This window comes from Mobula birostris, chromosome 14 (genome assembly GCF_030028105.1).
Source record: "Mobula birostris isolate sMobBir1 chromosome 14, sMobBir1.hap1, whole genome shotgun sequence".
In the NCBI taxonomy this organism is placed as follows: Eukaryota; Metazoa; Chordata; class Chondrichthyes; order Myliobatiformes; family Myliobatidae; genus Mobula; species Mobula birostris.
Genome location: NC_092383.1, coordinates 60,183,588 through 60,203,672, shown reverse-complemented (window position 1 = coordinate 60,203,672; position 20,085 = coordinate 60,183,588). Strand labels below are relative to the sequence as shown.

The following is a 20,085-nucleotide window of genomic DNA, read 5'->3' as shown; positions in this document are numbered from 1 at the left end:
ATGGTGAATTCAAGGCCCTTACTATTTTCTGTGTGAATATCTTTTCTTTCTTTTCTTCTCATCCTTATACCATTTGCAATAATTAATGATCCCCTGATTTTGAACCCTCTGGTAAATGAAGTTTCTATTATCTGTATGTGGGTCTCTCATAACTTTATATACTGTATGTTAATTAAGTAACTTTATGTTAATTAAGTAACTTTATGCTCGGCCTCCAGAGTTCCAAGGAAAACATCCCCAGCTTATCCAATCTTTCCTTATACTTGTGATTTTCCGGTCCTGGCAATATCCTCATCAATCTGCTCTGTAATAAAATTACCCCCCTCCTTGTATTGTTGTTGATAGAAGACTGGGGAAGCTTGGTAGGTGGAGATTGGCAGAATGCTCATGGCTGATACCATATCTGTTAGCAATCACTGCCAGGCAGATCTGGAAAGAGGTGCAGTGACCTTTGTCAAAGTTCATCCTGAACAGATGAGTAACGCAGGACTCCACGCTCTGTGGTCTATTCCCAAGGACACACACAGAGACAAACACCATCTGCTGCTGGAAGAATTCCAGCTCAGTTAAAGAGACCCTCTACTCTCCCTTAAACTTGCCGGTCTTTCAGTGCAAGGAACTGTTCACAACTGAGTGTTGAGAGCTTACACATTCCAAGGTCCAGGATAACATACAGGGAAAAGTACTGAAGCTAGGTGCAAACACCAGTTGGGCTTTTGCTAAAGGTCCTATCACAAATGCACACTAGGAGCAGCGAGCCATGTATAAACTCTTCAGACTGTTTGCTCAAGGAATGGATATAAGGGAAATTGATATCATACTGATGCAAGGTAAATGGTATGTAGAGAGTGGTACTATATGTGTGCATTGTGTTATATAATTACAAATTTGATGAATGAAGTAATATTTTAATAATAACTGTTACAATCATTGATATATTAAGGTTGTTCAGTTAAGGATTATGTCATGTGGCTGAAAGCTTTTTGTGTCATAACATTGTTCCTTGTAGAAACTGCCTGAAATTGTCTGTCTCTGTAGAAAGATTTATCCGGGAATGGTGTCAGAAGTGTTGGCTGATGGGATTATGAAATTATGATGCTCAAGCCAGAACATTGAACATCAGAAATCATCCCACCCAATTGAGATAACGTGTAGATATGCACCAAGAGATTACAGGCTGTATAATTCAATTGAGAATACATGACGGAACAGATAAGGTGTCAGAGCAAATTGAGTTCAAACAAGTAATTTGTCTGAAGAAGAGAACCTGCTGCTTATTGAACTGACCATGGCAGATAAATAGAGGCAGAAGAATGTCTAGATGCTGTTGTACCTCATTTGTCACCAGCAGGCAGAAGTACAACCGGAATGCACTCAGCGAGACCCTGAGAAGAAGATCTGGCATATTACAAGCACGTTGCAACTCGCCTGCAAAATATCAACTTGACTGCTACCAATTCTCTACATGCAACCTGGAACATGAGGAGTGATAGGATTCTTTTTCATGAGCTATAGCTGTCAGCAGTCAACTGCAATTTTGCAGATTTCATAAATGCTCATTAGAGACTGGATTATTTTTGGATTCTGGGAGTCTAGCCTGAGGGAATGCCTATTGTGTGAGGCACAGTTAACTACAGAAAAGTACAAGTCTGCAGAATGGTCCAAAAGCAGGCTTGAAATTTTGGATAGGCCAACAGCGGAAGCACATCTAATGTAGCAGGGACATATGGCCAAGTTTGTTCAGCTGTACTGGGGATGGCGAAGTGAACACTTGGAGAAAAAATGTCCTGCAAATGGAAAGAGTTGTTTGTAATGCAGGGTAGAAAATCACATCTACAAACAATGCACAATGAAGCTGACATCCGGTGTCTCTGGAATGGATAAGATGTGTTCAGCAGGGGCAGAAGGAAGATCAGAAAGAGAATATCACTAAACCTGCTACCTAGCCAAATAAGGTCAATTCTGTGTATGTCTTTTACGAAGATATTGGTTTAAATTGACTCAGAAGCAAGAAATTGCATCCTCCTAAAGCAAACTATTATGAGTCTAGACCACCTTATGTGATTGATGCTTAAATACTCCTCTGTAATGGAGTATTGGGGATGGGTAAAACTGCTTGGGTTTGCAAGTGAAGACCAGATCGTGAAAAATTAATTTTAATGAAGTACTGTGTAGAGATTAATGTATAGGTGCACAAGAATTCTACTTCTAATAACAAAGGGTGCTCAAATTAGAAGTGCAAATCCATGTAGAAGGTATCAAGGGGAGCCAAAAGATGACAGGCACATCTACAACAGAGGTGGCAGAGACATGTCACCAGTAACAGTCAGAGACACAGTAAGGATGAAGCTCAAAACAACACCGAATTGGGAAGAAAGCTGCATTAAGCTGGCTGATGTCATGCCCTGGATCATGTAAAGATGAGATGGGAAAGTGTTTATATCAGCAGGAGTGAGAACTCTCTCAGGAAGACCATAAGAAAAGCTTGTTATCTAGAAGCAGATATGACAATATCAGAGGATGTACTATTAAACTGTAGAGCCTGAACAGCACAGGCCAACAACAAAAACCAAGAGATCCAGATTTGAGAGGGTTCTCCATTGACCTAGGTGTCAGGAAAACTTGGTGTGAATGTTCAAATTTCGAAGTCAAATAAATTTATAATCAAAGTGCATACATGTCACCATATACAATCTTGAGAAAATTTTTCTTGCAGGCATACTCAGTAAATCTATAATAGAATAATAACCATAATAGAGTCAATGAAAAACTGCACCAACTTGGGTTGAAGTTCAGAGACAACGGACAGTTATTTTTAGGTTTTTTTTATTGGTTTAAAGCTGTGTTATACCACCAACAGCTTTCTGTGTTGTAAAATTGCACAGTGCAGAGCACACTAGCGTCTGTCTCATTCTGCAATGAAAGCTATTGTAAAGAATACTGACACTGTGAGCTTTTTGATTTATTTAATAATCCCAAGCTGTAAGTAGAAATTGCCAATTATCTGCTGTTGAAATTGATATTTTCTATATTCCATATCACCAGAACACATCAAACAGTCCCTTCTCTCGGCCCTCCTGGACAAAAATAAATTTGAGCCAGGAAAGACCATACTATGACGAGGATCTAATCAAGTAGATCATTTCCTACATGCAGTTACATCTACATTATCATTCCTAATGTCTACCTACAAGACTCTAAGCAGAGATTGTTCCAGAAATAAAACCACAGTTTTTTAAAATGCAGCTTTGTCATTCATATGCCTGCTGTCTCCCTCCCTGCTGACAAATTGCAGTTTAATCACATTCTTTATCTTCACCCCTTCATTCTCTGATAGCTAAAATTCAACAGTGGCTATCGGTGATTAGTCACTGGTCAGGGGTGCCAGCGAGGTAACTATCAGTTTCACAGGCAATAATTCACACTCCATGCCATGACAAGATTGAGGATCTGACAACTAATCTCTTAGACCCTTTCATCCTGTACAGGATGGATTGGGATGGTCCTTATATGAATGGTTGCAACGACCTCACTCCAGTGGCACCCCCTCCCGGACTGTCCATTCAATTACTGAACCAACAACTGAAAGATCCCAGTTCATTTGTATTCACTCCCATTCAGGCTGGGGGTGACTGCCTTCAGATGCTGTATGTCATTTCGTCTCTCTCTCAGTCTGCCATGCCATCGAAGTTGTGGAACCTGATGTCTCTGTTGTAACTCGGATCCCTTCTCATCTATCTGATCTACACAACTGATCATCTACCTTTGGGAACCAGCTTTCATTACAGAATATAGTTCATGTTATACTTTAACATGCTGTTCACAACTTGCTGCCACATTCTCTTGGTGCCTCTGCATTTGCATTTGTTGTGGGTCTACTTCCATCAGGTATGGTCAGAACTGATGCAGCCTGTGTATGTTCAGGAACAGCTTCTTCCCCTCTGCCATACGATTCCTAAATGGACATTGAACCCATGAAAACCACGTCTCCTTTTTTATACACTTTTTCTGTTTTGCACTATTTTTGATCTAACAGGTTAATATACATATTATATACTCACTCTAATTGATTTGTTTATTTTTTTCTTTGTATATTAGCATGTATTGTATTGAACTGCTGCTGCTAAGTTAACAAATTTCACGACACATGCCAGTGATAATAAACTTGATTCTGAGTCATCACCTAGGTTATCTGCAATGACAGTGTTCGGGGTACACTTGATCTCTCGCTCTGTCTGTGGGGGCAACAAGAAGGTGAGTCATACGGATTAACTTGAGTCTAGTGTTTCCACTGGCAGCCTCACCGGGACTATACACTAACAGGGGCATCATTCATCTGGAGCACCATCTGTGCTCCATACCTCCTGGGAGTGAAACCTGTCTTTACAGCCAGCTCCCTTACCATGACTTGGTCACCATGCTGTGGGAGGACTATCTTCTCTCCCTCTGGCTCTCTCTGATCAGTAATGTGTTTCTGATACTTTGCTTGATCCCTCAATGTGTTACCGTAGTTACAGTGGTCCTTCTCACCTCCATGTAATCTTACTAACTGGTATTTGTTGTTTCCTCTTGTACACTTGTAATTTCTGTTCCTTCTTGTTCTTCTGCTGCCCTCCTCACACTGATGTCTGCCCACTCGTCCCTTTCTGCTCCTTACTATCCCCTTTCTGGTAAGCCTTTACTTTAATCACTGCTCCCTCCTCAGGCAGCTGCACAACTTCTGACAGCTCCTGACTGTGCTTGGCCCCAAACCTTGGGATCTTCTGACATAATTCCCACACATTGCTCTGTGTGCCCTCCCTGCTTGGGGCTACTGTCTCTCTATGGGCCATGTTGGCTGCTCTGTGGGTCACACACGTTCGCTGTTCCTGTCTTGTCCATGTCATTTCTCCTTTTCCTGAGTCTATGTGAAGCACCTTCAATAACTCCAAAAGACTTAGGTTTGGTAAAATACTGAAAGGCTTTTATTCGCTGTACAATATGACCTCCACCACCTCCACGGCGAGTGTCTGCCCCCGGACTGAGGGGGAGGGACAAGGCGAAACACCTTTATACAGGATTCTGTGGGAGGAGCCACAGGAGCAGTCAGTAGAGGGGTGTGTCCAGACAGTTAACCCAGTCACAACACATATATATGGTTTACCACACTATGATAGCACCTGCCTGATTCAGTGTGTCTATCCCCAGGATAGTACCTTCATTGTTTGGACACACCCAAAAATCTATAGGAAGCTGCACACCCTCAATCTCAAGTACCTGGAGCTGACTTATCTCCACCTTCATTGTTTCACCTCCTGCATTGGTAATGTACAGTAAATTGTCTCTCCATTCGTGGGAATGGGTAGATCAGTTATCAATGCTGACGACTCCGTGTCCACTGACATTTCACATTGCTGGCTCCCTCTTGTGCACATCTGTGTATGACCACCACTGGCAATAGAGGCTCCTACCATTAGTTTGTGTGACCTCGATGCTGACCTCACCAGACCTATAATCTGGTAAGCAGTTAAATCAGAAATGAAAGGTGCTGCTATGGATTCTGCCTGCCTTGGTGAGTGGTATTCACACCTTCCTCTGTTTTTCGGACACTGCCTCCAACCATGACCTGAGAAGACACAACTGTAACAAATCATCTCCTTTACCCTCTCACATCTATTCCAGCAGTGCCTTGCTATGTGCCCCAGTTGCTGTCACACAAAGCAAGTTCTCTGTGACAACCCAGCAGCTACATTCACTACAGCCACTTTACCAACTCTCTTCCCCCTCCTCTGGCTATCGCCCCGCCCACGATATTATCTCCTGGCTTATGGTTTCAAAGCAAGTTGATTATAAATAAAAAACTGAAGATCCAAAAGAAAGCTGTCCTTCAGAAAGACTCACATTGCTACTCCCACTACAATAGCTCTATTAATATTAATTTCAATAAAACTGATTTGAATACATTCTTCTCAGCTAGGTAACATTGAAAATATTAGGAGAAAACAAAAAAAGAGTGCTATTAAAGTTTGAAACCAAGGCAATTAAGTGCAGTTCATTAAGGGTGCTGTTAAATGCTTCTTGTGTTGGCATGTGGCCAAGTGGTTAAGGCGTCGGTCTAGTCATCTGAAGGTCGCTAGTTCAAGCCTCAACTGACGCAGCGTGTTGTGTCCTTGAGCAAGATATTTAGCCACACATTGCTCTGCAACGACACTGGTGCCAAGCAGTATCGGCCCTAGTGCCCTTCCCTTGGACAACATCGGTGGCATGGAGAGGGGAGACTTGCAACATGAGCAACAGCCGGTCTTCCATACAACCTTGCCCAGGCCTACGCCCTGGAAACCTTCCAAGGTGCAAATCCATGGTCTCACGAGACTAGTGGATGCCTATAATAAATGATTCTTGTTACTTACGTTCTCAGGGTGGAGAGGTTGAGATATCCTTCTGGCCAAATTCCCTGAGAGCTGAATTTATACATAATATACGTGAAGAAGGTAATTGAGTAGATAGAATATGTAAATATTCGGTCATGTTTAAGCAGACTGTCAGCAGAGTAGACTATAAGGTCATAAGACATAGGAGCAAAATTGGGCCATTCGACCCATCAAGTCAGCTCTACCATTCAATTATGGCTGATTTATCTTCCCTCTCAATCCCATTATTCTGCCTTCTCCCATAACCTCTAATGCCCTTACCCATCAAGAAGCTATCAAACTCTATTTTAAATATACAGCATGAACTGACCACCACAGATGTCTGTGGCAATGAATTCCATAGATTCACCAAACTCTGGCTAAAGGAATTTGTTGTGTATTTAATTTTTCAGTAAAATTTAAGAAATATTGTAAATATATTGTTTGAGTAAGCATTCCTTGTTGTTTACATAATTCATTGTGTGTTATCTGTAAAAGGACATAAATGGCATAGCGTCATCACACTACCACATGGTAAGTCCACACCTCGCTTAAAGTAAAAAAGCAAACTAAGACTTGCATCTCTTGGGCTCCCATATTTTTATTGCAATTAGTTTAATGTTTTGGTATTACAAAACATAACAGTGGTGACAAAGTATTTTTAAAACAAACCTGAGACAACTGCCTACCTGTTGAAACATAACATGGCTTTCAAAATTTAAAAAGCACAGTGAGAAGTGACCGAGTTTAAAAAAGGTGCAACACATTTTTTTCTTCAGAGCATCACATTTTCTCTGCAAAAGGGAAGGTAATCGAGTAAAAACAAATCAGAAAACCAAAGAATTCTTGAGTTCATAAACTGTGTGTACCAGGTGATAATGATAAATTTTTTAAAAAGCAAAAATGGCTGGCTATATAAGAAAGATAGACCCATTCAGTTGCACAACGGAAAACTGGCTCATGTATACTGAGCTAACTGAACAATATTTTAAAGGAAGTGGAATAGCCAATGAGAAAAGAACATAGAAACACAGAAAACCTACAGCACAATACAGGCCCTTCGGCCTACCTTAGAAATTACCTAGGGTTACCCATAGCCCTCTATTTTTCTAAGCTCCATGTACCTATCCAAAAGACTCTTAAAGACCCTGATGTACCCACCTCCACCACCATTACCAGCTGCCCATTCCACGCACTCACCACTCTCTGCATAAATAACTTACCCCTGACATTTCCTCTGTACCTACTTCCAATCACCTTAAAACTATGCCCTTTTGTGCTAGCCATTTCAGCCCTGGGAAAAAAAACCTCTGACTATCCACAAGATCAATGCCCCTCATCACCTTTACACCTCTATCAGGTCACCTCTCATCCTCTGTCACTCCAAGGAAAAAAGGCCAAGTTCTCTCAGCCTATTCTCATAAGGCATGCTCCCCAATCCAGGCAACATCCTTGTAAATCTCCTCTGCACCCTCTCTATGGTTTCCACATCCTTCCTATAGTGAGGCAACCAGAATTGAGCACAGCACACCAAGTGGGGTCTGACCAGTGTCCTATATAGCTGTAACATTACCTTATGGCTCTTGTACTCAATCCCGCGACTGATGAAGGCCAATGCACCGTATGCCTTCTTAACTACACAGAAAACCTGCGCAGCAGTTTTGAATGTCCTATGGACTTGGACCCCAAGATCCCTCTGATCCGCCAAGAGTCTTACCATTAATACTATATTCTGCCATCATATTTGACCTACCAAAATGAACCACCTTTCACTTATCTGGGTTGAACTCCATCTGCCACTTCTCAGCCCAGTTTTGCATCCTATCGATGTCCCACTGTAACCTCGAACAGCCCTGCACACTATCCACAACACCTCCAACCTTTCTGTTATCAGCAAATTTACTAACTCATCCTCCACTTCCACATCGACGTCATTTATGAAAATCACAAAGTGAAGGGGTCCCAGAACAGATCCCTGAGGCACACCACTAGACACCAACCTCCATGCAGAATATGACCCATCAACAACGATTCTTTGTCTTCCGTGGGCAAGCCATTTCTGGATCCACAAAACAATGTCCCCTTGGATCCCATGCCTGCTTACTTTCTCAATAACCTTTGCATGGGGTACCTTATCAAATACATTGCTAAAATCCATAGACACAACATCTACGGCTCTACCTTCCTCAATGTGTTTAGTCATATCCTCAAAAAATTCAATCAGGCTTATAAGGTATGACCTGCCTTTGACAAAGCCATGCTGACTATTCCTAATCATATTATGCCTCTCCAAATGTTCATAAATCCTGCCTCTCAGGATCTTCTCCATCAACTTACCAACAACTGAAGTAAGATTCACTGGTCTATAATTTCCTGGGCTATCTCTATTCCCTTTCTTGAATAATGAAACAACATCCACAACCCTCCAATCCTCCGGAACCTCCCCTGTCCCCATTGATGATGAAAAGATAATTGCCAGAGACTCAGCAATCTCCTCCCTCACGTCCCACGGTAGCCTGGGGTACATCTCGTCCAGTCCCGGTGACTTATCCAACTTGATGTTTTCCAAAAGCTCCAGCACATCCTTTTTCTTAATATCTACATGCTCAAGCTTTTCAGTCCACTGTAAGTCATCCCTACAATTGCCAGGATCCTTTTCTGTAGTGAAGCAAAGCATTCATTAACTACCTCTTCCAGTTCTATACACACTTTTTCACTGTCACACTTGATTGGTTCTATTCTCTCACGTCTCATCCTCTTGCTCTTCACAAACTTGTAGAATGCCTTAGGGTTTTCCTTAATCCTGGTCACCAAGGCCTTCTCATGCTCCCTTCGGTTCTTGTAATTTAATTCTTAAGCTCCTTCCTGCTATTTTCTAGATCTCTATCATTACTTAGTTTTTTGAACCTTTTGTAAGTTTTTCTTTTTCTCTTGACCAAATTTTCAACAGCCTTTGTACACCATGATTCCTGTACCCTACCATCCTTTTCCTGTCTCTATACAGAATGCCACACAAATATCCCCTGAACACTTGCCACATTTCTGCCATACATTTCCCTGAGAAGTTCTGCTCCCAATTTCTGCTTCCAAGTTCCTGCCTGATAGCTTCATATTTCCCTTACTCCAATTAAACATTTTCCTAACTTGTCTGCTCCTATCCCTCTCCAATGCTATGGTAAAGGAGATAGAATTGTGTTCACCATCTCCAAAACGCTCTCCCACTGAGAGACCTGACACCTGACCAGGTTCATTTCCCAATACCAGATCAAGTACAGCCTCTCCTCTTGTACACTTTTTTACATATTGTGTCAGGAAACCTTTCTGAACACAACTAACAAACTCCACCCCATCTCAACCCCTTGCTCTAGGGAGATGCCAATTGATATTGGGGAAATTAATATCTCCCACCACAACAACCCTGTTAACCTAGAATCTGTCTCCCTATCTGCTCCTTGACGTCCCTGTTACTATTGGGTGGTCTATAAAAACACCCAGTAGAGTTATTGACCCCTTCCTTTTTCAAATTTCCACCCACAGAGACTGTAGACAATCCCTCCATGACTTTCTCCTTTTCTGCAGCCATGAAACTATCTCTGGTCAGTAGTGCCATGCCCCCACCTCTTTTGCCTCCCTCCCTGTCCTTTCTGAAATATCTAAAGTCTGGCACTTGAAGTAGCCATTCCTGCCCCTGTGCCATCAAAGTCACTGTAATGGCCACAACATCATAGCTCCAAGTACATCTAAGCTCATCTGCTTTATTTCACTTTGTTCATGAAAGCCGATGCACTCCACCAGGGGCTGTGTGGCACGGCATCCAGGTTAGAATTAGTGCTGCCCCCCACTCCTCTCAGTTTATGTTTGGCAGAGGACAAGCTGTATTGTGGTCAACTGCAGATTTCAGTGGCATTTATGGATTCAGGATCTGGACTATTTTTTTGCATGGCATTAGTTTATTGATATCTGACATGTGTGTATTATCTTGATGTGCTATGTGTGTTTTGTGCTGTATGACTGTTGGTAATGTGCTTGCACCTTGCCCTGGTGTAATGCCATCTCATTTGTCTGTATTCATGGGTATTCATGTATGGTTGAATGACAATTAAACTTGAACTGATTTGAATTTTGCTGACTGTATTGGGTGGATAAGCATACAGTATGCTTAGGAATTTCACTGCTCCAACCAAAGCAGTCGAAATTAGCTTTGCTGATCTCGTGAAAGTAATGCAGGAACATTTAGAACTGAAACCATTGTTGATTGCAAAACACTTTAGGTTTCATATGCAGAATCAAAAGGAAGGACAGTCAGTTTCAGTGGCTAAATTGAAGAACTTGTCTGAGCATTGCCAATTTGGTAATGGTCTTAATGATGCATTGAGGGATTGTTTAGTTTGTGGAATCTTACAAGAAAAGATTCAAAAATGCTCCTAACTGAAGCACAACTTACATTTAAAATAGCAGTTGCATTTGCTGTTTCAATAGAAACTGCAGATAGAGATGCAATTGAGTTGTAGTCAGGAATGAAAATGAGCACGAACAAAATTGCAACAATTGACAGAGACCTGCCTGGCCGAACAAATAGTCTTACCATTCTGGTAGATGCTCACATACATCACACCAATGGAGGTTTAAAGGTGAATCTTGCAGAAAATGAAAAATAATGTAGGACACGTACAAAGAGTATGTCGGGCTGACAAAAATTACTGGACTGCACAGGGAAGAGAAAAAGCTAGAGTCAAATTGCAGTTTCAAAAAGAGCCCTGATCTGCAAGCAGTTAATGAAAAATCTGATAATGATGAGAGTGACCGAGGACTGAGTAGCCTTGAGATTTACATTGTGAAAACTAACAATAGACAAGCAATATGGCTTACACCAGAAGTGAATGGCAAATTAATTAAAGTAGAATTGGACACTGGCTCAGCTGTTTCAGTCATTCCAAAAAGTGAGTGTGAACATCATTTCAAAGATAATGAACTGATGTCTGCAAATATCCAACTAAGAACTTATCCTGGAGAAAAGATAACTCCTGTGGAATGACATTCGTAACAGTGAAATACATCAATCAACAATCCACATTGGGCTTGTATGTGGCAAAAAGTAACGTTGCATCTCTATTCCTTACAAGCAACTCATCCTGCAGTTTATCCTTTAGGGAAATCTGCACTGAGAATTACAAGTCCCTTTGCTCCTCTAATTTCTGAATTCACTCAATGTTAAGTAAAATAGACTTCACCACTTTTTTGCCCATTCTTATAATCAGTCCAAATTTTTCTGCAGGCTCCCTGCTTCCTCAACACTAACTATAGTACCTCTCCACTTATCTCTGTATTGTCCACAAACTTGGCTACAAAGTCATCAAATCCATCATCCATATCATGAGCATATAACATGAAAGGTAGTAGACCCAACACTGACTCCTGCAGAACAACAATAGGCTCCAATAGCCAAACAGACAAGGCTCCCTTTGTTCCCACTCTTTGCCAGCCAGCCAATCTTCTGTCCATGCTATTTCTTTCCTGTATTACCAAGTGCCCTTATCTTGTTAAGCAACCTCATATGAGGTACCTTGTCAAAAACCTTCTGAAAATCTTAGTGAACACATTCGCTGACTCTCCTTTGTCTATTCTGCCTGCTATATCTTCATAGAACTCCAGTAGGTTTACCATGCTAACTGCAACCTATTTTAACATGTGCTTCCAAGTACCCTGAAACCTCATCCTTAATAATGTACTCTAATTTCTTTCCAATATTTTGTTCTTGCCTTGCTTTCTTCTTAAAGAGTGAAATGACATTTGCAATTCTTCAGTCCTCTGGAGCCTTTCCAGAATCTAGTGATTCTTGGAGGATCATTGCTAATGCCTCCGCAATCTCTTCAGCTACCTCTGTCAGAACCCTGGGGTGTAGTCCTTCTGGTCCAGATGACTTATCTAAACTTAGACCTTTAAACATCCCAAACTTCTTCACCATGGTAATAATGACTACACTATCTTCTGCCCCCTGAAACTTGAATTATTGGCATCTGCTGTTGTCTTCCACAGTGAAGACTGATGCAAAATACTTAAGTTTACTTGCCATTTCTTTGTCCCTATTACTACTTGTCCAGCACATTTTCCAGCAGCCTTGACTTTTTTTTTAATTCTTTATATACCTGAAAATAACATTTGGTATCCTCCTTTATATTTGTGCCTAGTTTATCTTGTGTTTCATGTTTTCATTTCTTATTGCTTTTTTAGTTGCCTTCTGTTGGTTTTTAAAATTTCCCAATCCACTAACTTCCCACTTATTTTTGCTATATTGCATGCCCTCTCTTTGGCTTTTGTGCTGTCTTTGACTGCCTTTGTCAGCCATGGTTGCCTGATCTTCCCTTTCGAATATTTTTTCTTTTTTTGAATGTATCTATCCTACATCTTCTGAATTGCTGCCGGAAATCCCATATAACCATATAACAATTATATGGCACGGAAACAGGCCATCTTGGCCCTTCTAGTCCATTATGAACTCTTACTCTCACCTAGTCCCACCAACCTGCACTCGGCCCATAACCCTCCATTCCTTTCCTGTCCATATATTTATCCAATTTAACTTTAAACGACAACATCGAACCTGCCTCAACCACTTCTGCTGGAAGCTCATTCCATACAGCTACCACTCTCTGAGTAAAGAAGTTCCCCCTCATGTTACCCCTAAACTTTTGCCCTTTAACTCTCAACTCATGTCCTCTTGTTTGAATCTCCCCCATTCTCAGTGGAAAAAGCCTATCCACGTCAACCCTATCAATCCCCCTCATAACTTTAAACACCTCTATCAAGTCCCCCCTCAACCTTCTATGCTCCAAAGAATAAAGACCTAACTTGTTCAACAACTTAGGAGATGAAACCCAGGCAACATTTCAGTAAATCTCCTCTGTACTCTCTCAATTTTATTGACATCTTTCCTATAAATCGGTGGCCAGAACTGTACACAATACTCCAAATTTGGCCTTACCAATGCTTTATACAATTTCAACATTACATCCCAACTCCTATACTCAATGCTCTGATTAGTAAAGGCCAGCATACCAAAAGCTTTCTTCACCACCCTATCCACATGAGACTCCACCCTCAGGGAACTATGCACCATTATTTCTAGATCCCTCTGTTCTACTGCATTCTTCAATGCCCTACCATTTACCATGTACGTCCTATTTTGATTAGTCCTACCAAAATGTAGCACCTCACATTTTTCAGCATTAAACTCCATCTGCCATCTTTCAGCCCACTCTTCTAACTGGCCTAAATCTCTCTGCAAGCTTTGAAAACCTACTTCATTATCCACAACACCACCTATCTTAGTATCATCTGCATTCTTACTAATCCAATTTACCACCCCTTCATCCAGATCATTAATATATATGACAAACAACGTTGGACCCAGTACAGATCCCTGAGGCACACCGCTACACACCGTCCTCCAATCTGACACACAGTTATCCACCACTACTCTCTGGCATCTCCCATCCAGCCTCTGCTGAATCTATTTTACTACTTCAATATTAATGCCTGATGATTAAACCTTCCTAATTAACCCTCCGTGTGGAACCTTGTCATAGGCCTTACTGAAGTCCATATAGACAACATCCACCTGTAGTCCAATGGCCTAACTTTAATCCCCCAGTCCAATGGCCCAGCTCAAATCCCCGGACCTGAAAGCTCATCTCGACATCACCAGCATTGCAGTCAGGTTCAACATCCCCAGCCCGAAGGCCCCATTTCAACATCCTGGCCTGACAGGCCGACTTGACATCCCCAGCCCAACGGCTCAATTTGTCATCCCCGGCGCAATGGGCCAATTCAACCTTCCCAGCCCTATAGGCCGACTTACCTTCTCCAAATCACTGGCCAGATCTTACAACACCCCATCCGGCTACTGCGAAAAATGAGCTTATTCTTTATTCAGATTTCCATAACTGCTCCAGTACCCCCTTTACTTACTATATTCATCTTCTTCCAAATGCTGTTGTTCCCTTTAAAGCACTATCCACAGCCCTAGTTATGTGATTAAATATGAGCGCACTCAAATTACAAATTTCAATCAAGAGATTATAATATTACTGACATTGCAGAAACTTAGGAGAAAAATATCACCACAACTTTCAGTTGTTCACTTTTTTTTGTACTTAAAAGTGTATTGATATTTTGTCCTCCACAAGTTACTGTGTACTTTTAGAATTTTGAAATAGTGTTATCCATACATCAGTTTAGATGACCAACTTTAATTATGGGCAATTATTTAATTTGAGCAAAATCCTTAAAAATAACCTCAAAATAAACATCATGAGTTTTATTTTTATTTCCACTTCTCTGTAAAATCAATTACCAACTTTGCAAATTTTATTTTGGTTTTTACTTCAATTTTCATAATTTGTTTAACAAAATAAAGCAAAAGTGTAAAGTCCATTCTGAAATAATATGATGAGCAGAGTGCCTCACAAAAGGGATTATCATCTGCTGATTTGTCGAAGAGTTGCTCCAGAACGTTATGGAGTAAACATCAATTTTCAAATGTCTCCAGGGTTTGTTCCAAGCAAATTATTTTCTCTGAAGTCTACCATGATTTTCAGTGTGGCACATTCCACAATAAACTAAAATTAAACTTATTTTATTAAATGAGTGTAGACACAACTGAAGTGAGACTGAGCCACCTAAACTAATCGTGGTGATGACTTCAGAAATGATGAAGGCATTCGTGGTGCTGACCTTGAGCTTTAAAGAGGGAGAACAGCCGGCTGCCTTTCCAAATCTGAATCCAGTGACCCTTCATGTAAAATACATTGGTGTGATCACTGAGTTAGGTTGATTCAGCTGTGATTCTGTTCAGCATTGTGATTAGGGTTGCCCACAAAAACAAACTGATTAGATAAAGTACCAGAGCACCAAAGTAAAACCTTTATGTTTCTAAACCTTCATGTGCTGTGACGATAACTAATGATCCTGCCTTGCTGATAAGTAGATATTCCAGTTACGTAATCCATTCCACAAATAGATAATCACACTTACTTGAGGATATATATCATCATTTATTAGAAGTACATAGTAGTGTATGTTTGTAACCCTGCAATAAAGGATTGCAAGCTGTTAAAAAGCAGTAAAACTATTTCTGTAAATCATGTCTTCTGAATGTAGAGTTATAAAATTAAGTGCATATCTCTAAAAATTTGACAAAACATTTGAATAAACATTTTTGTCAGCTCGTTGCAAAACATTTGACAAAATGCAATTAAGTTCATACCTGAAAGAGATTTTTTTTTAAATTTGAGAACTATTTGTATTTTGGGATTTATAAAATAATGTTTTTTTTAAAACATGTAAATGATTTCAAAGTTAATAATCCAGTCCAATGGAGTGGATCAGTAAGCCATTGTGTTTAAAAATCAAACTCAATGAGATATGTCAACTAGCACTTAATAAATACCAAACAAATTCATCTATATTACCATCTGGAAAGGTATAGTGTCAATGATAAATCAGAATGCTGACACATATTTAAATATGATTATTGAGGTTGTGCTTATGAACTGAAAGATGAGCAACTTGTATTTGTATAAGAAAATAAAAGAACGTATTGGGAAAGGCACCTCTGAAGACAGAGTTGAGGACTTTACTTCCAGACAGACTGAGTTTTGTTTCAGAGACACAAGAGACTGTACATGCTGGAATCTGGAGAAATACATAATCTGCTGGAAAAATTCAGCAGATAGAGCAGCATCTGAAGGGGGAAAGGAATTGTCAGCATTTCAGGTCAAAACTTGGTATGAGGTGAATTCCTTCCCTCCACAGATGCTGCTCGATCTGCTAAATTCCTTCAGCAGATTGTTTGTTATTTCAAATGCTCATGAGAGTGGAATTCACTGCATGGGGTAGGTGCCTTGAGATCAGGAGGGAGAGGCATATCCTATTCCCTAGCTTAGGCCTCTGTACCCAATGGAGCAGCCATCATTCGCAATCACAGAGTCACCTACTCAGATACATCTGAAAGCAAATTTTACACTTCCTTTCCAGAGAAAAGAGCAACATAAAAGATATATAGATTTTGCTGTTCCATTGTTACCAAATCCTCACCAAATGCCCTTCTGAAAGTGATGCTTTTCAAATCAACATAGATGATGACAGAGATAAAAGAAGATCTCATACTCCAGAGTGAAAAATGCACTTAGGGTTCAGAAACCAGTTGATTTCTATTTCTCAAAGTCACCCAGCACCAGAAGCAACTGGAACTACTTCCTTTGGCGCCTTGAGGGTGAGATCTTAAAGTGTCACTCATTGGCAATATAATAACAATCTGCAGAACTCCCAGAGTCCAGTTCATGCTTTAGTGATACGTATTTTGTCCCACATAACCTCAGTAACTTTTGCCTGATTATCATAGGTTCAATTGTTGCCCGTAGCATGGAATAAGAACAGAAGGAAAAGCAGCAGCAACAACATCAAACAGTACAAAACCTCAGATGAACCTATTAGAAGCCAGCGTCTCATGGTTTCCAGAGTAAAGGTACTTGGCTTGAGACAGGGCATTATTGCCAATGGCTATATTTCAAAAGGTATATTGACACCTGAATCAGTTTCTTTTGATCTATCTGAGGAAGAGTGCAACAAAGGTTGCAGTTTTAGACACAAGCTATCACAAATGTTTGCAGCATTTGAAATGTGACCTGCTACCTGTTGGACCAAGAGCCACAGCCAGGGCTGGACTTTGGACAGAGCTAGGCTGGGCTGCAGCCCAGGGGCCCGGGCTGCAGAGGGGCCCAAAATAGGTAGCTATCATCATGATGGACAAAAAAAAATAGGAGAGTGGAGCACAAGGAAAAGAAAAAAGAAACAAGAAACTGCCCTTGTCCCATATTTCCCCTACTAAGGTAGAGCGTTCCTAAGAAACCTTTCGTGCTGAAATGGCGTAAAGCGAAGAAGCAATTACCATTAATTTATATGGGAAAAATTTTTGAACGTTCCCAGACCCAGAAAATCACCTACCAAATCATACCAAATAACACATAAAATCTAAAATAACACTAACATATAGTAAAAGCAGGAATGATATGATAAATACACAGCCCACATGAAATAGAAATAACATATGTACAGTGTAGTCGGGAAGATTAAGCCAGAACCAATTTGTGGGGAAAAAAATCGGCACGTACTGGCATGTGCACGTCACATATGCGCACAGAGGTGCCCGCGCAAGGCTTCATGGTCATGGTAGTCTTTCACAAGTGTCCTGTATTTGACTGCTACTTTTGTCCCTTATTTGGGAGTGAGAAAGTTGGCAACCCTATTTCTCTCTCTGTACAAGATCTACACAAGAGAACATCTGATCTCCAAAGCAGATATTCAGCTGACCTGGAGTTAGACTTTGTGGAGAAGATTGTCCATTTCAGGGAATTTGTAAGTGGCAAAGATTATTTCATCCACAACAGAGCTTTTTTGCTTCCTCAGAGAAAAAAACTTGCAGGTCATCTTCCCAAATGTAAGCATTGCTTTGAGGCTTTACCTGACTCTTCCTGTCACAAGTGCAAGTGGTGAGCGATCTTTCGCCAAGCTCAAGCTGGTGATGAATAGGCTCAGGTCCACAATGGGACAGTACAGGCTGAATCATCTTACTCTGATGTCACTTGAAAGTGATCTTGCTCGGAAACTGGATTTTAGCGATCTGATCAAGGACTTTGCTGTGAAGAAATCCAGAAGAACTAGGCTTTAATTTTGAAAAACAAGCATCTGACTTTGTAAATATCTATGCTTGTGTGTCAGTGCTGTTCCTGTTTCTGTGGCAATAGGCTAATAGTTGACTGTGTACAAACCTAGTAAGTAATAAGTGGTCTTTACTCTGCAAGCCACACAGCACAGCAATAGGTTAGTTTGTGCTAGACCTCATTTTTCAGAAAGATTGTTGGAGTGTTGTCTAGTTTCCTAGTTTGCCATAGTGCCATCTCTCTTGGCCTTTCTGTCTCTCATTTCCATTTTACTTTCTCAGAACACATGGTTGAGAAAAATACCTAGATAAAAATGCTTTGGCATTGTTTGAGAAATAAGGTCTATGGTTTGTGCAGTAATAGCTAAATAAAGATTTAAAAGTGGGTACATCATTCTTCGTCTCCCTCATAACTTTACTAAGCCAACTAAGCTTAGGTCAATTTTTAAGTGCTTTAGATGCTCTCCTTCAAACTAAGAACCTGCATTACTTTCTGTCCTCCCTCTGAAGGCCTGTAAGTTTATAGCCTACGTATTGTACTAAACCAATGTCTTGGTCCACAGCTTTGATATTCAGACCAGTATGACGTTTGCTCTTGTTCTTGCCTTCTTTCGCTTGGTACAGCAGCATTTTACGGTGTTGGCAGGGGCCCATCAGGGCCTCCAGCCCAGGGGCCCTGACCCCACTAAATCCGGCCCTGACCACAGCGGTGGTCAACCTCACCACTGTTGGCCAACTTCACCGGAGTCCTGAGCTTCTTTATCTATCAACTCCTTCCACTCAGTTGCAGACTCTGCATTCTGCAGTTTGCACAAAGCAGATAACCTATATCTCACTTGTCAAGGCTGGATCCACCTCAGTGAATTCAAAAGACAAGGTGAGCAGTTAGGGGTTACCAGCAGATTCTTATACCACTTGTGTGAAGTATGATGTTGATCTCATATATGTTGTCAGCTAAAGGATGTGATGTAAGGGAATAGTAAGAATGGTGGTTGAGATTCTGAAAGGGGTGTGAACAGGGGCTATTATAAAGGGGAGCTGGAAGCCTGTCTGGGGTTCAAAGGACTGTGTATGCGAATGGATGGAAAGGAGGTACGGAGCTTGATTTTGTTTGTTGCTTGTTGTGTTCAATGTTGCTCTGCTGAGCATTGTGGGCAAGCTATGAATAACAGGATTTGCAGGCTGCCCGCAGCACACCCTCGCATATGTTGGTTGTTAACACAAATGACACACTTCACTGTATGTTTCACTGTACACGTGACAAATAAACTTCAATGTTGAATCCTGAGCATCAACCCACTGGCAAACAGTCAAAATGTTAACTGTTTATTCCCCTGTTTAGATGCTGCTTGACTTGCATTCCTCCAGCATTTTTCTGTGTTTTTCCAGCCCTCATTGTTACTGCCTTGTGAATTTCATTATTTTTATGGTTAGTCAAATAAAATTGGGGGTCAGAGAAGCCAAGCAATCGTAACCTAAGCAAATACATACCTGCAAACATGAGGAAATCTATAGATGCTGGAATTTCAAGCAACACACATAAAAGGTGCTGGTGAATGCAGCAGGCCAGGCAGCATCTATAGGAAGAGGTACAGTCGATGTTTCGGGCCAAGACCCTTCGTCAGTCCTGACGAAGGGTCTTGGCCCGAAACGTCGACTGTACCTCCTCCTATAGATGCTACCTGGCCTGCTGCGTTGATCAGCATTTTTTAAATACATACCTGCCCTCTTTTATTCCCACAGTTGGTACCGCCCTTGATTCTTTCATATAATTCTTGGTATAAAGTTTTGACTATTTTCTGGATAAGTGGATCACAAGCTGCCTTTATGGTACAGTTGCCCAGCCTCAGGTGAAGTAAACAATACTCACCTTGTAGGTATAGCTACAGTAGTGGTTGCTTGGACCTGACATTGCCAATCTTGCGGAGGAAATCTCAGCAATCCCGATTTATAAAATATTAGATTTACAGTGTATTC

General features: G+C 41.0%; 1 protein-coding gene across 2 annotated transcripts in view; it reads right to left on the bottom strand.

Annotated features, from left to right (window-relative positions):
- LOC140209927 (troponin I, slow skeletal muscle-like) overlaps nt 1-20,085 on the bottom strand; it is a 107,859-nt gene that overhangs the window by 39,385 nt on the left and 48,389 nt on the right. The gene's annotated exons all lie outside the window — the stretch shown is intronic.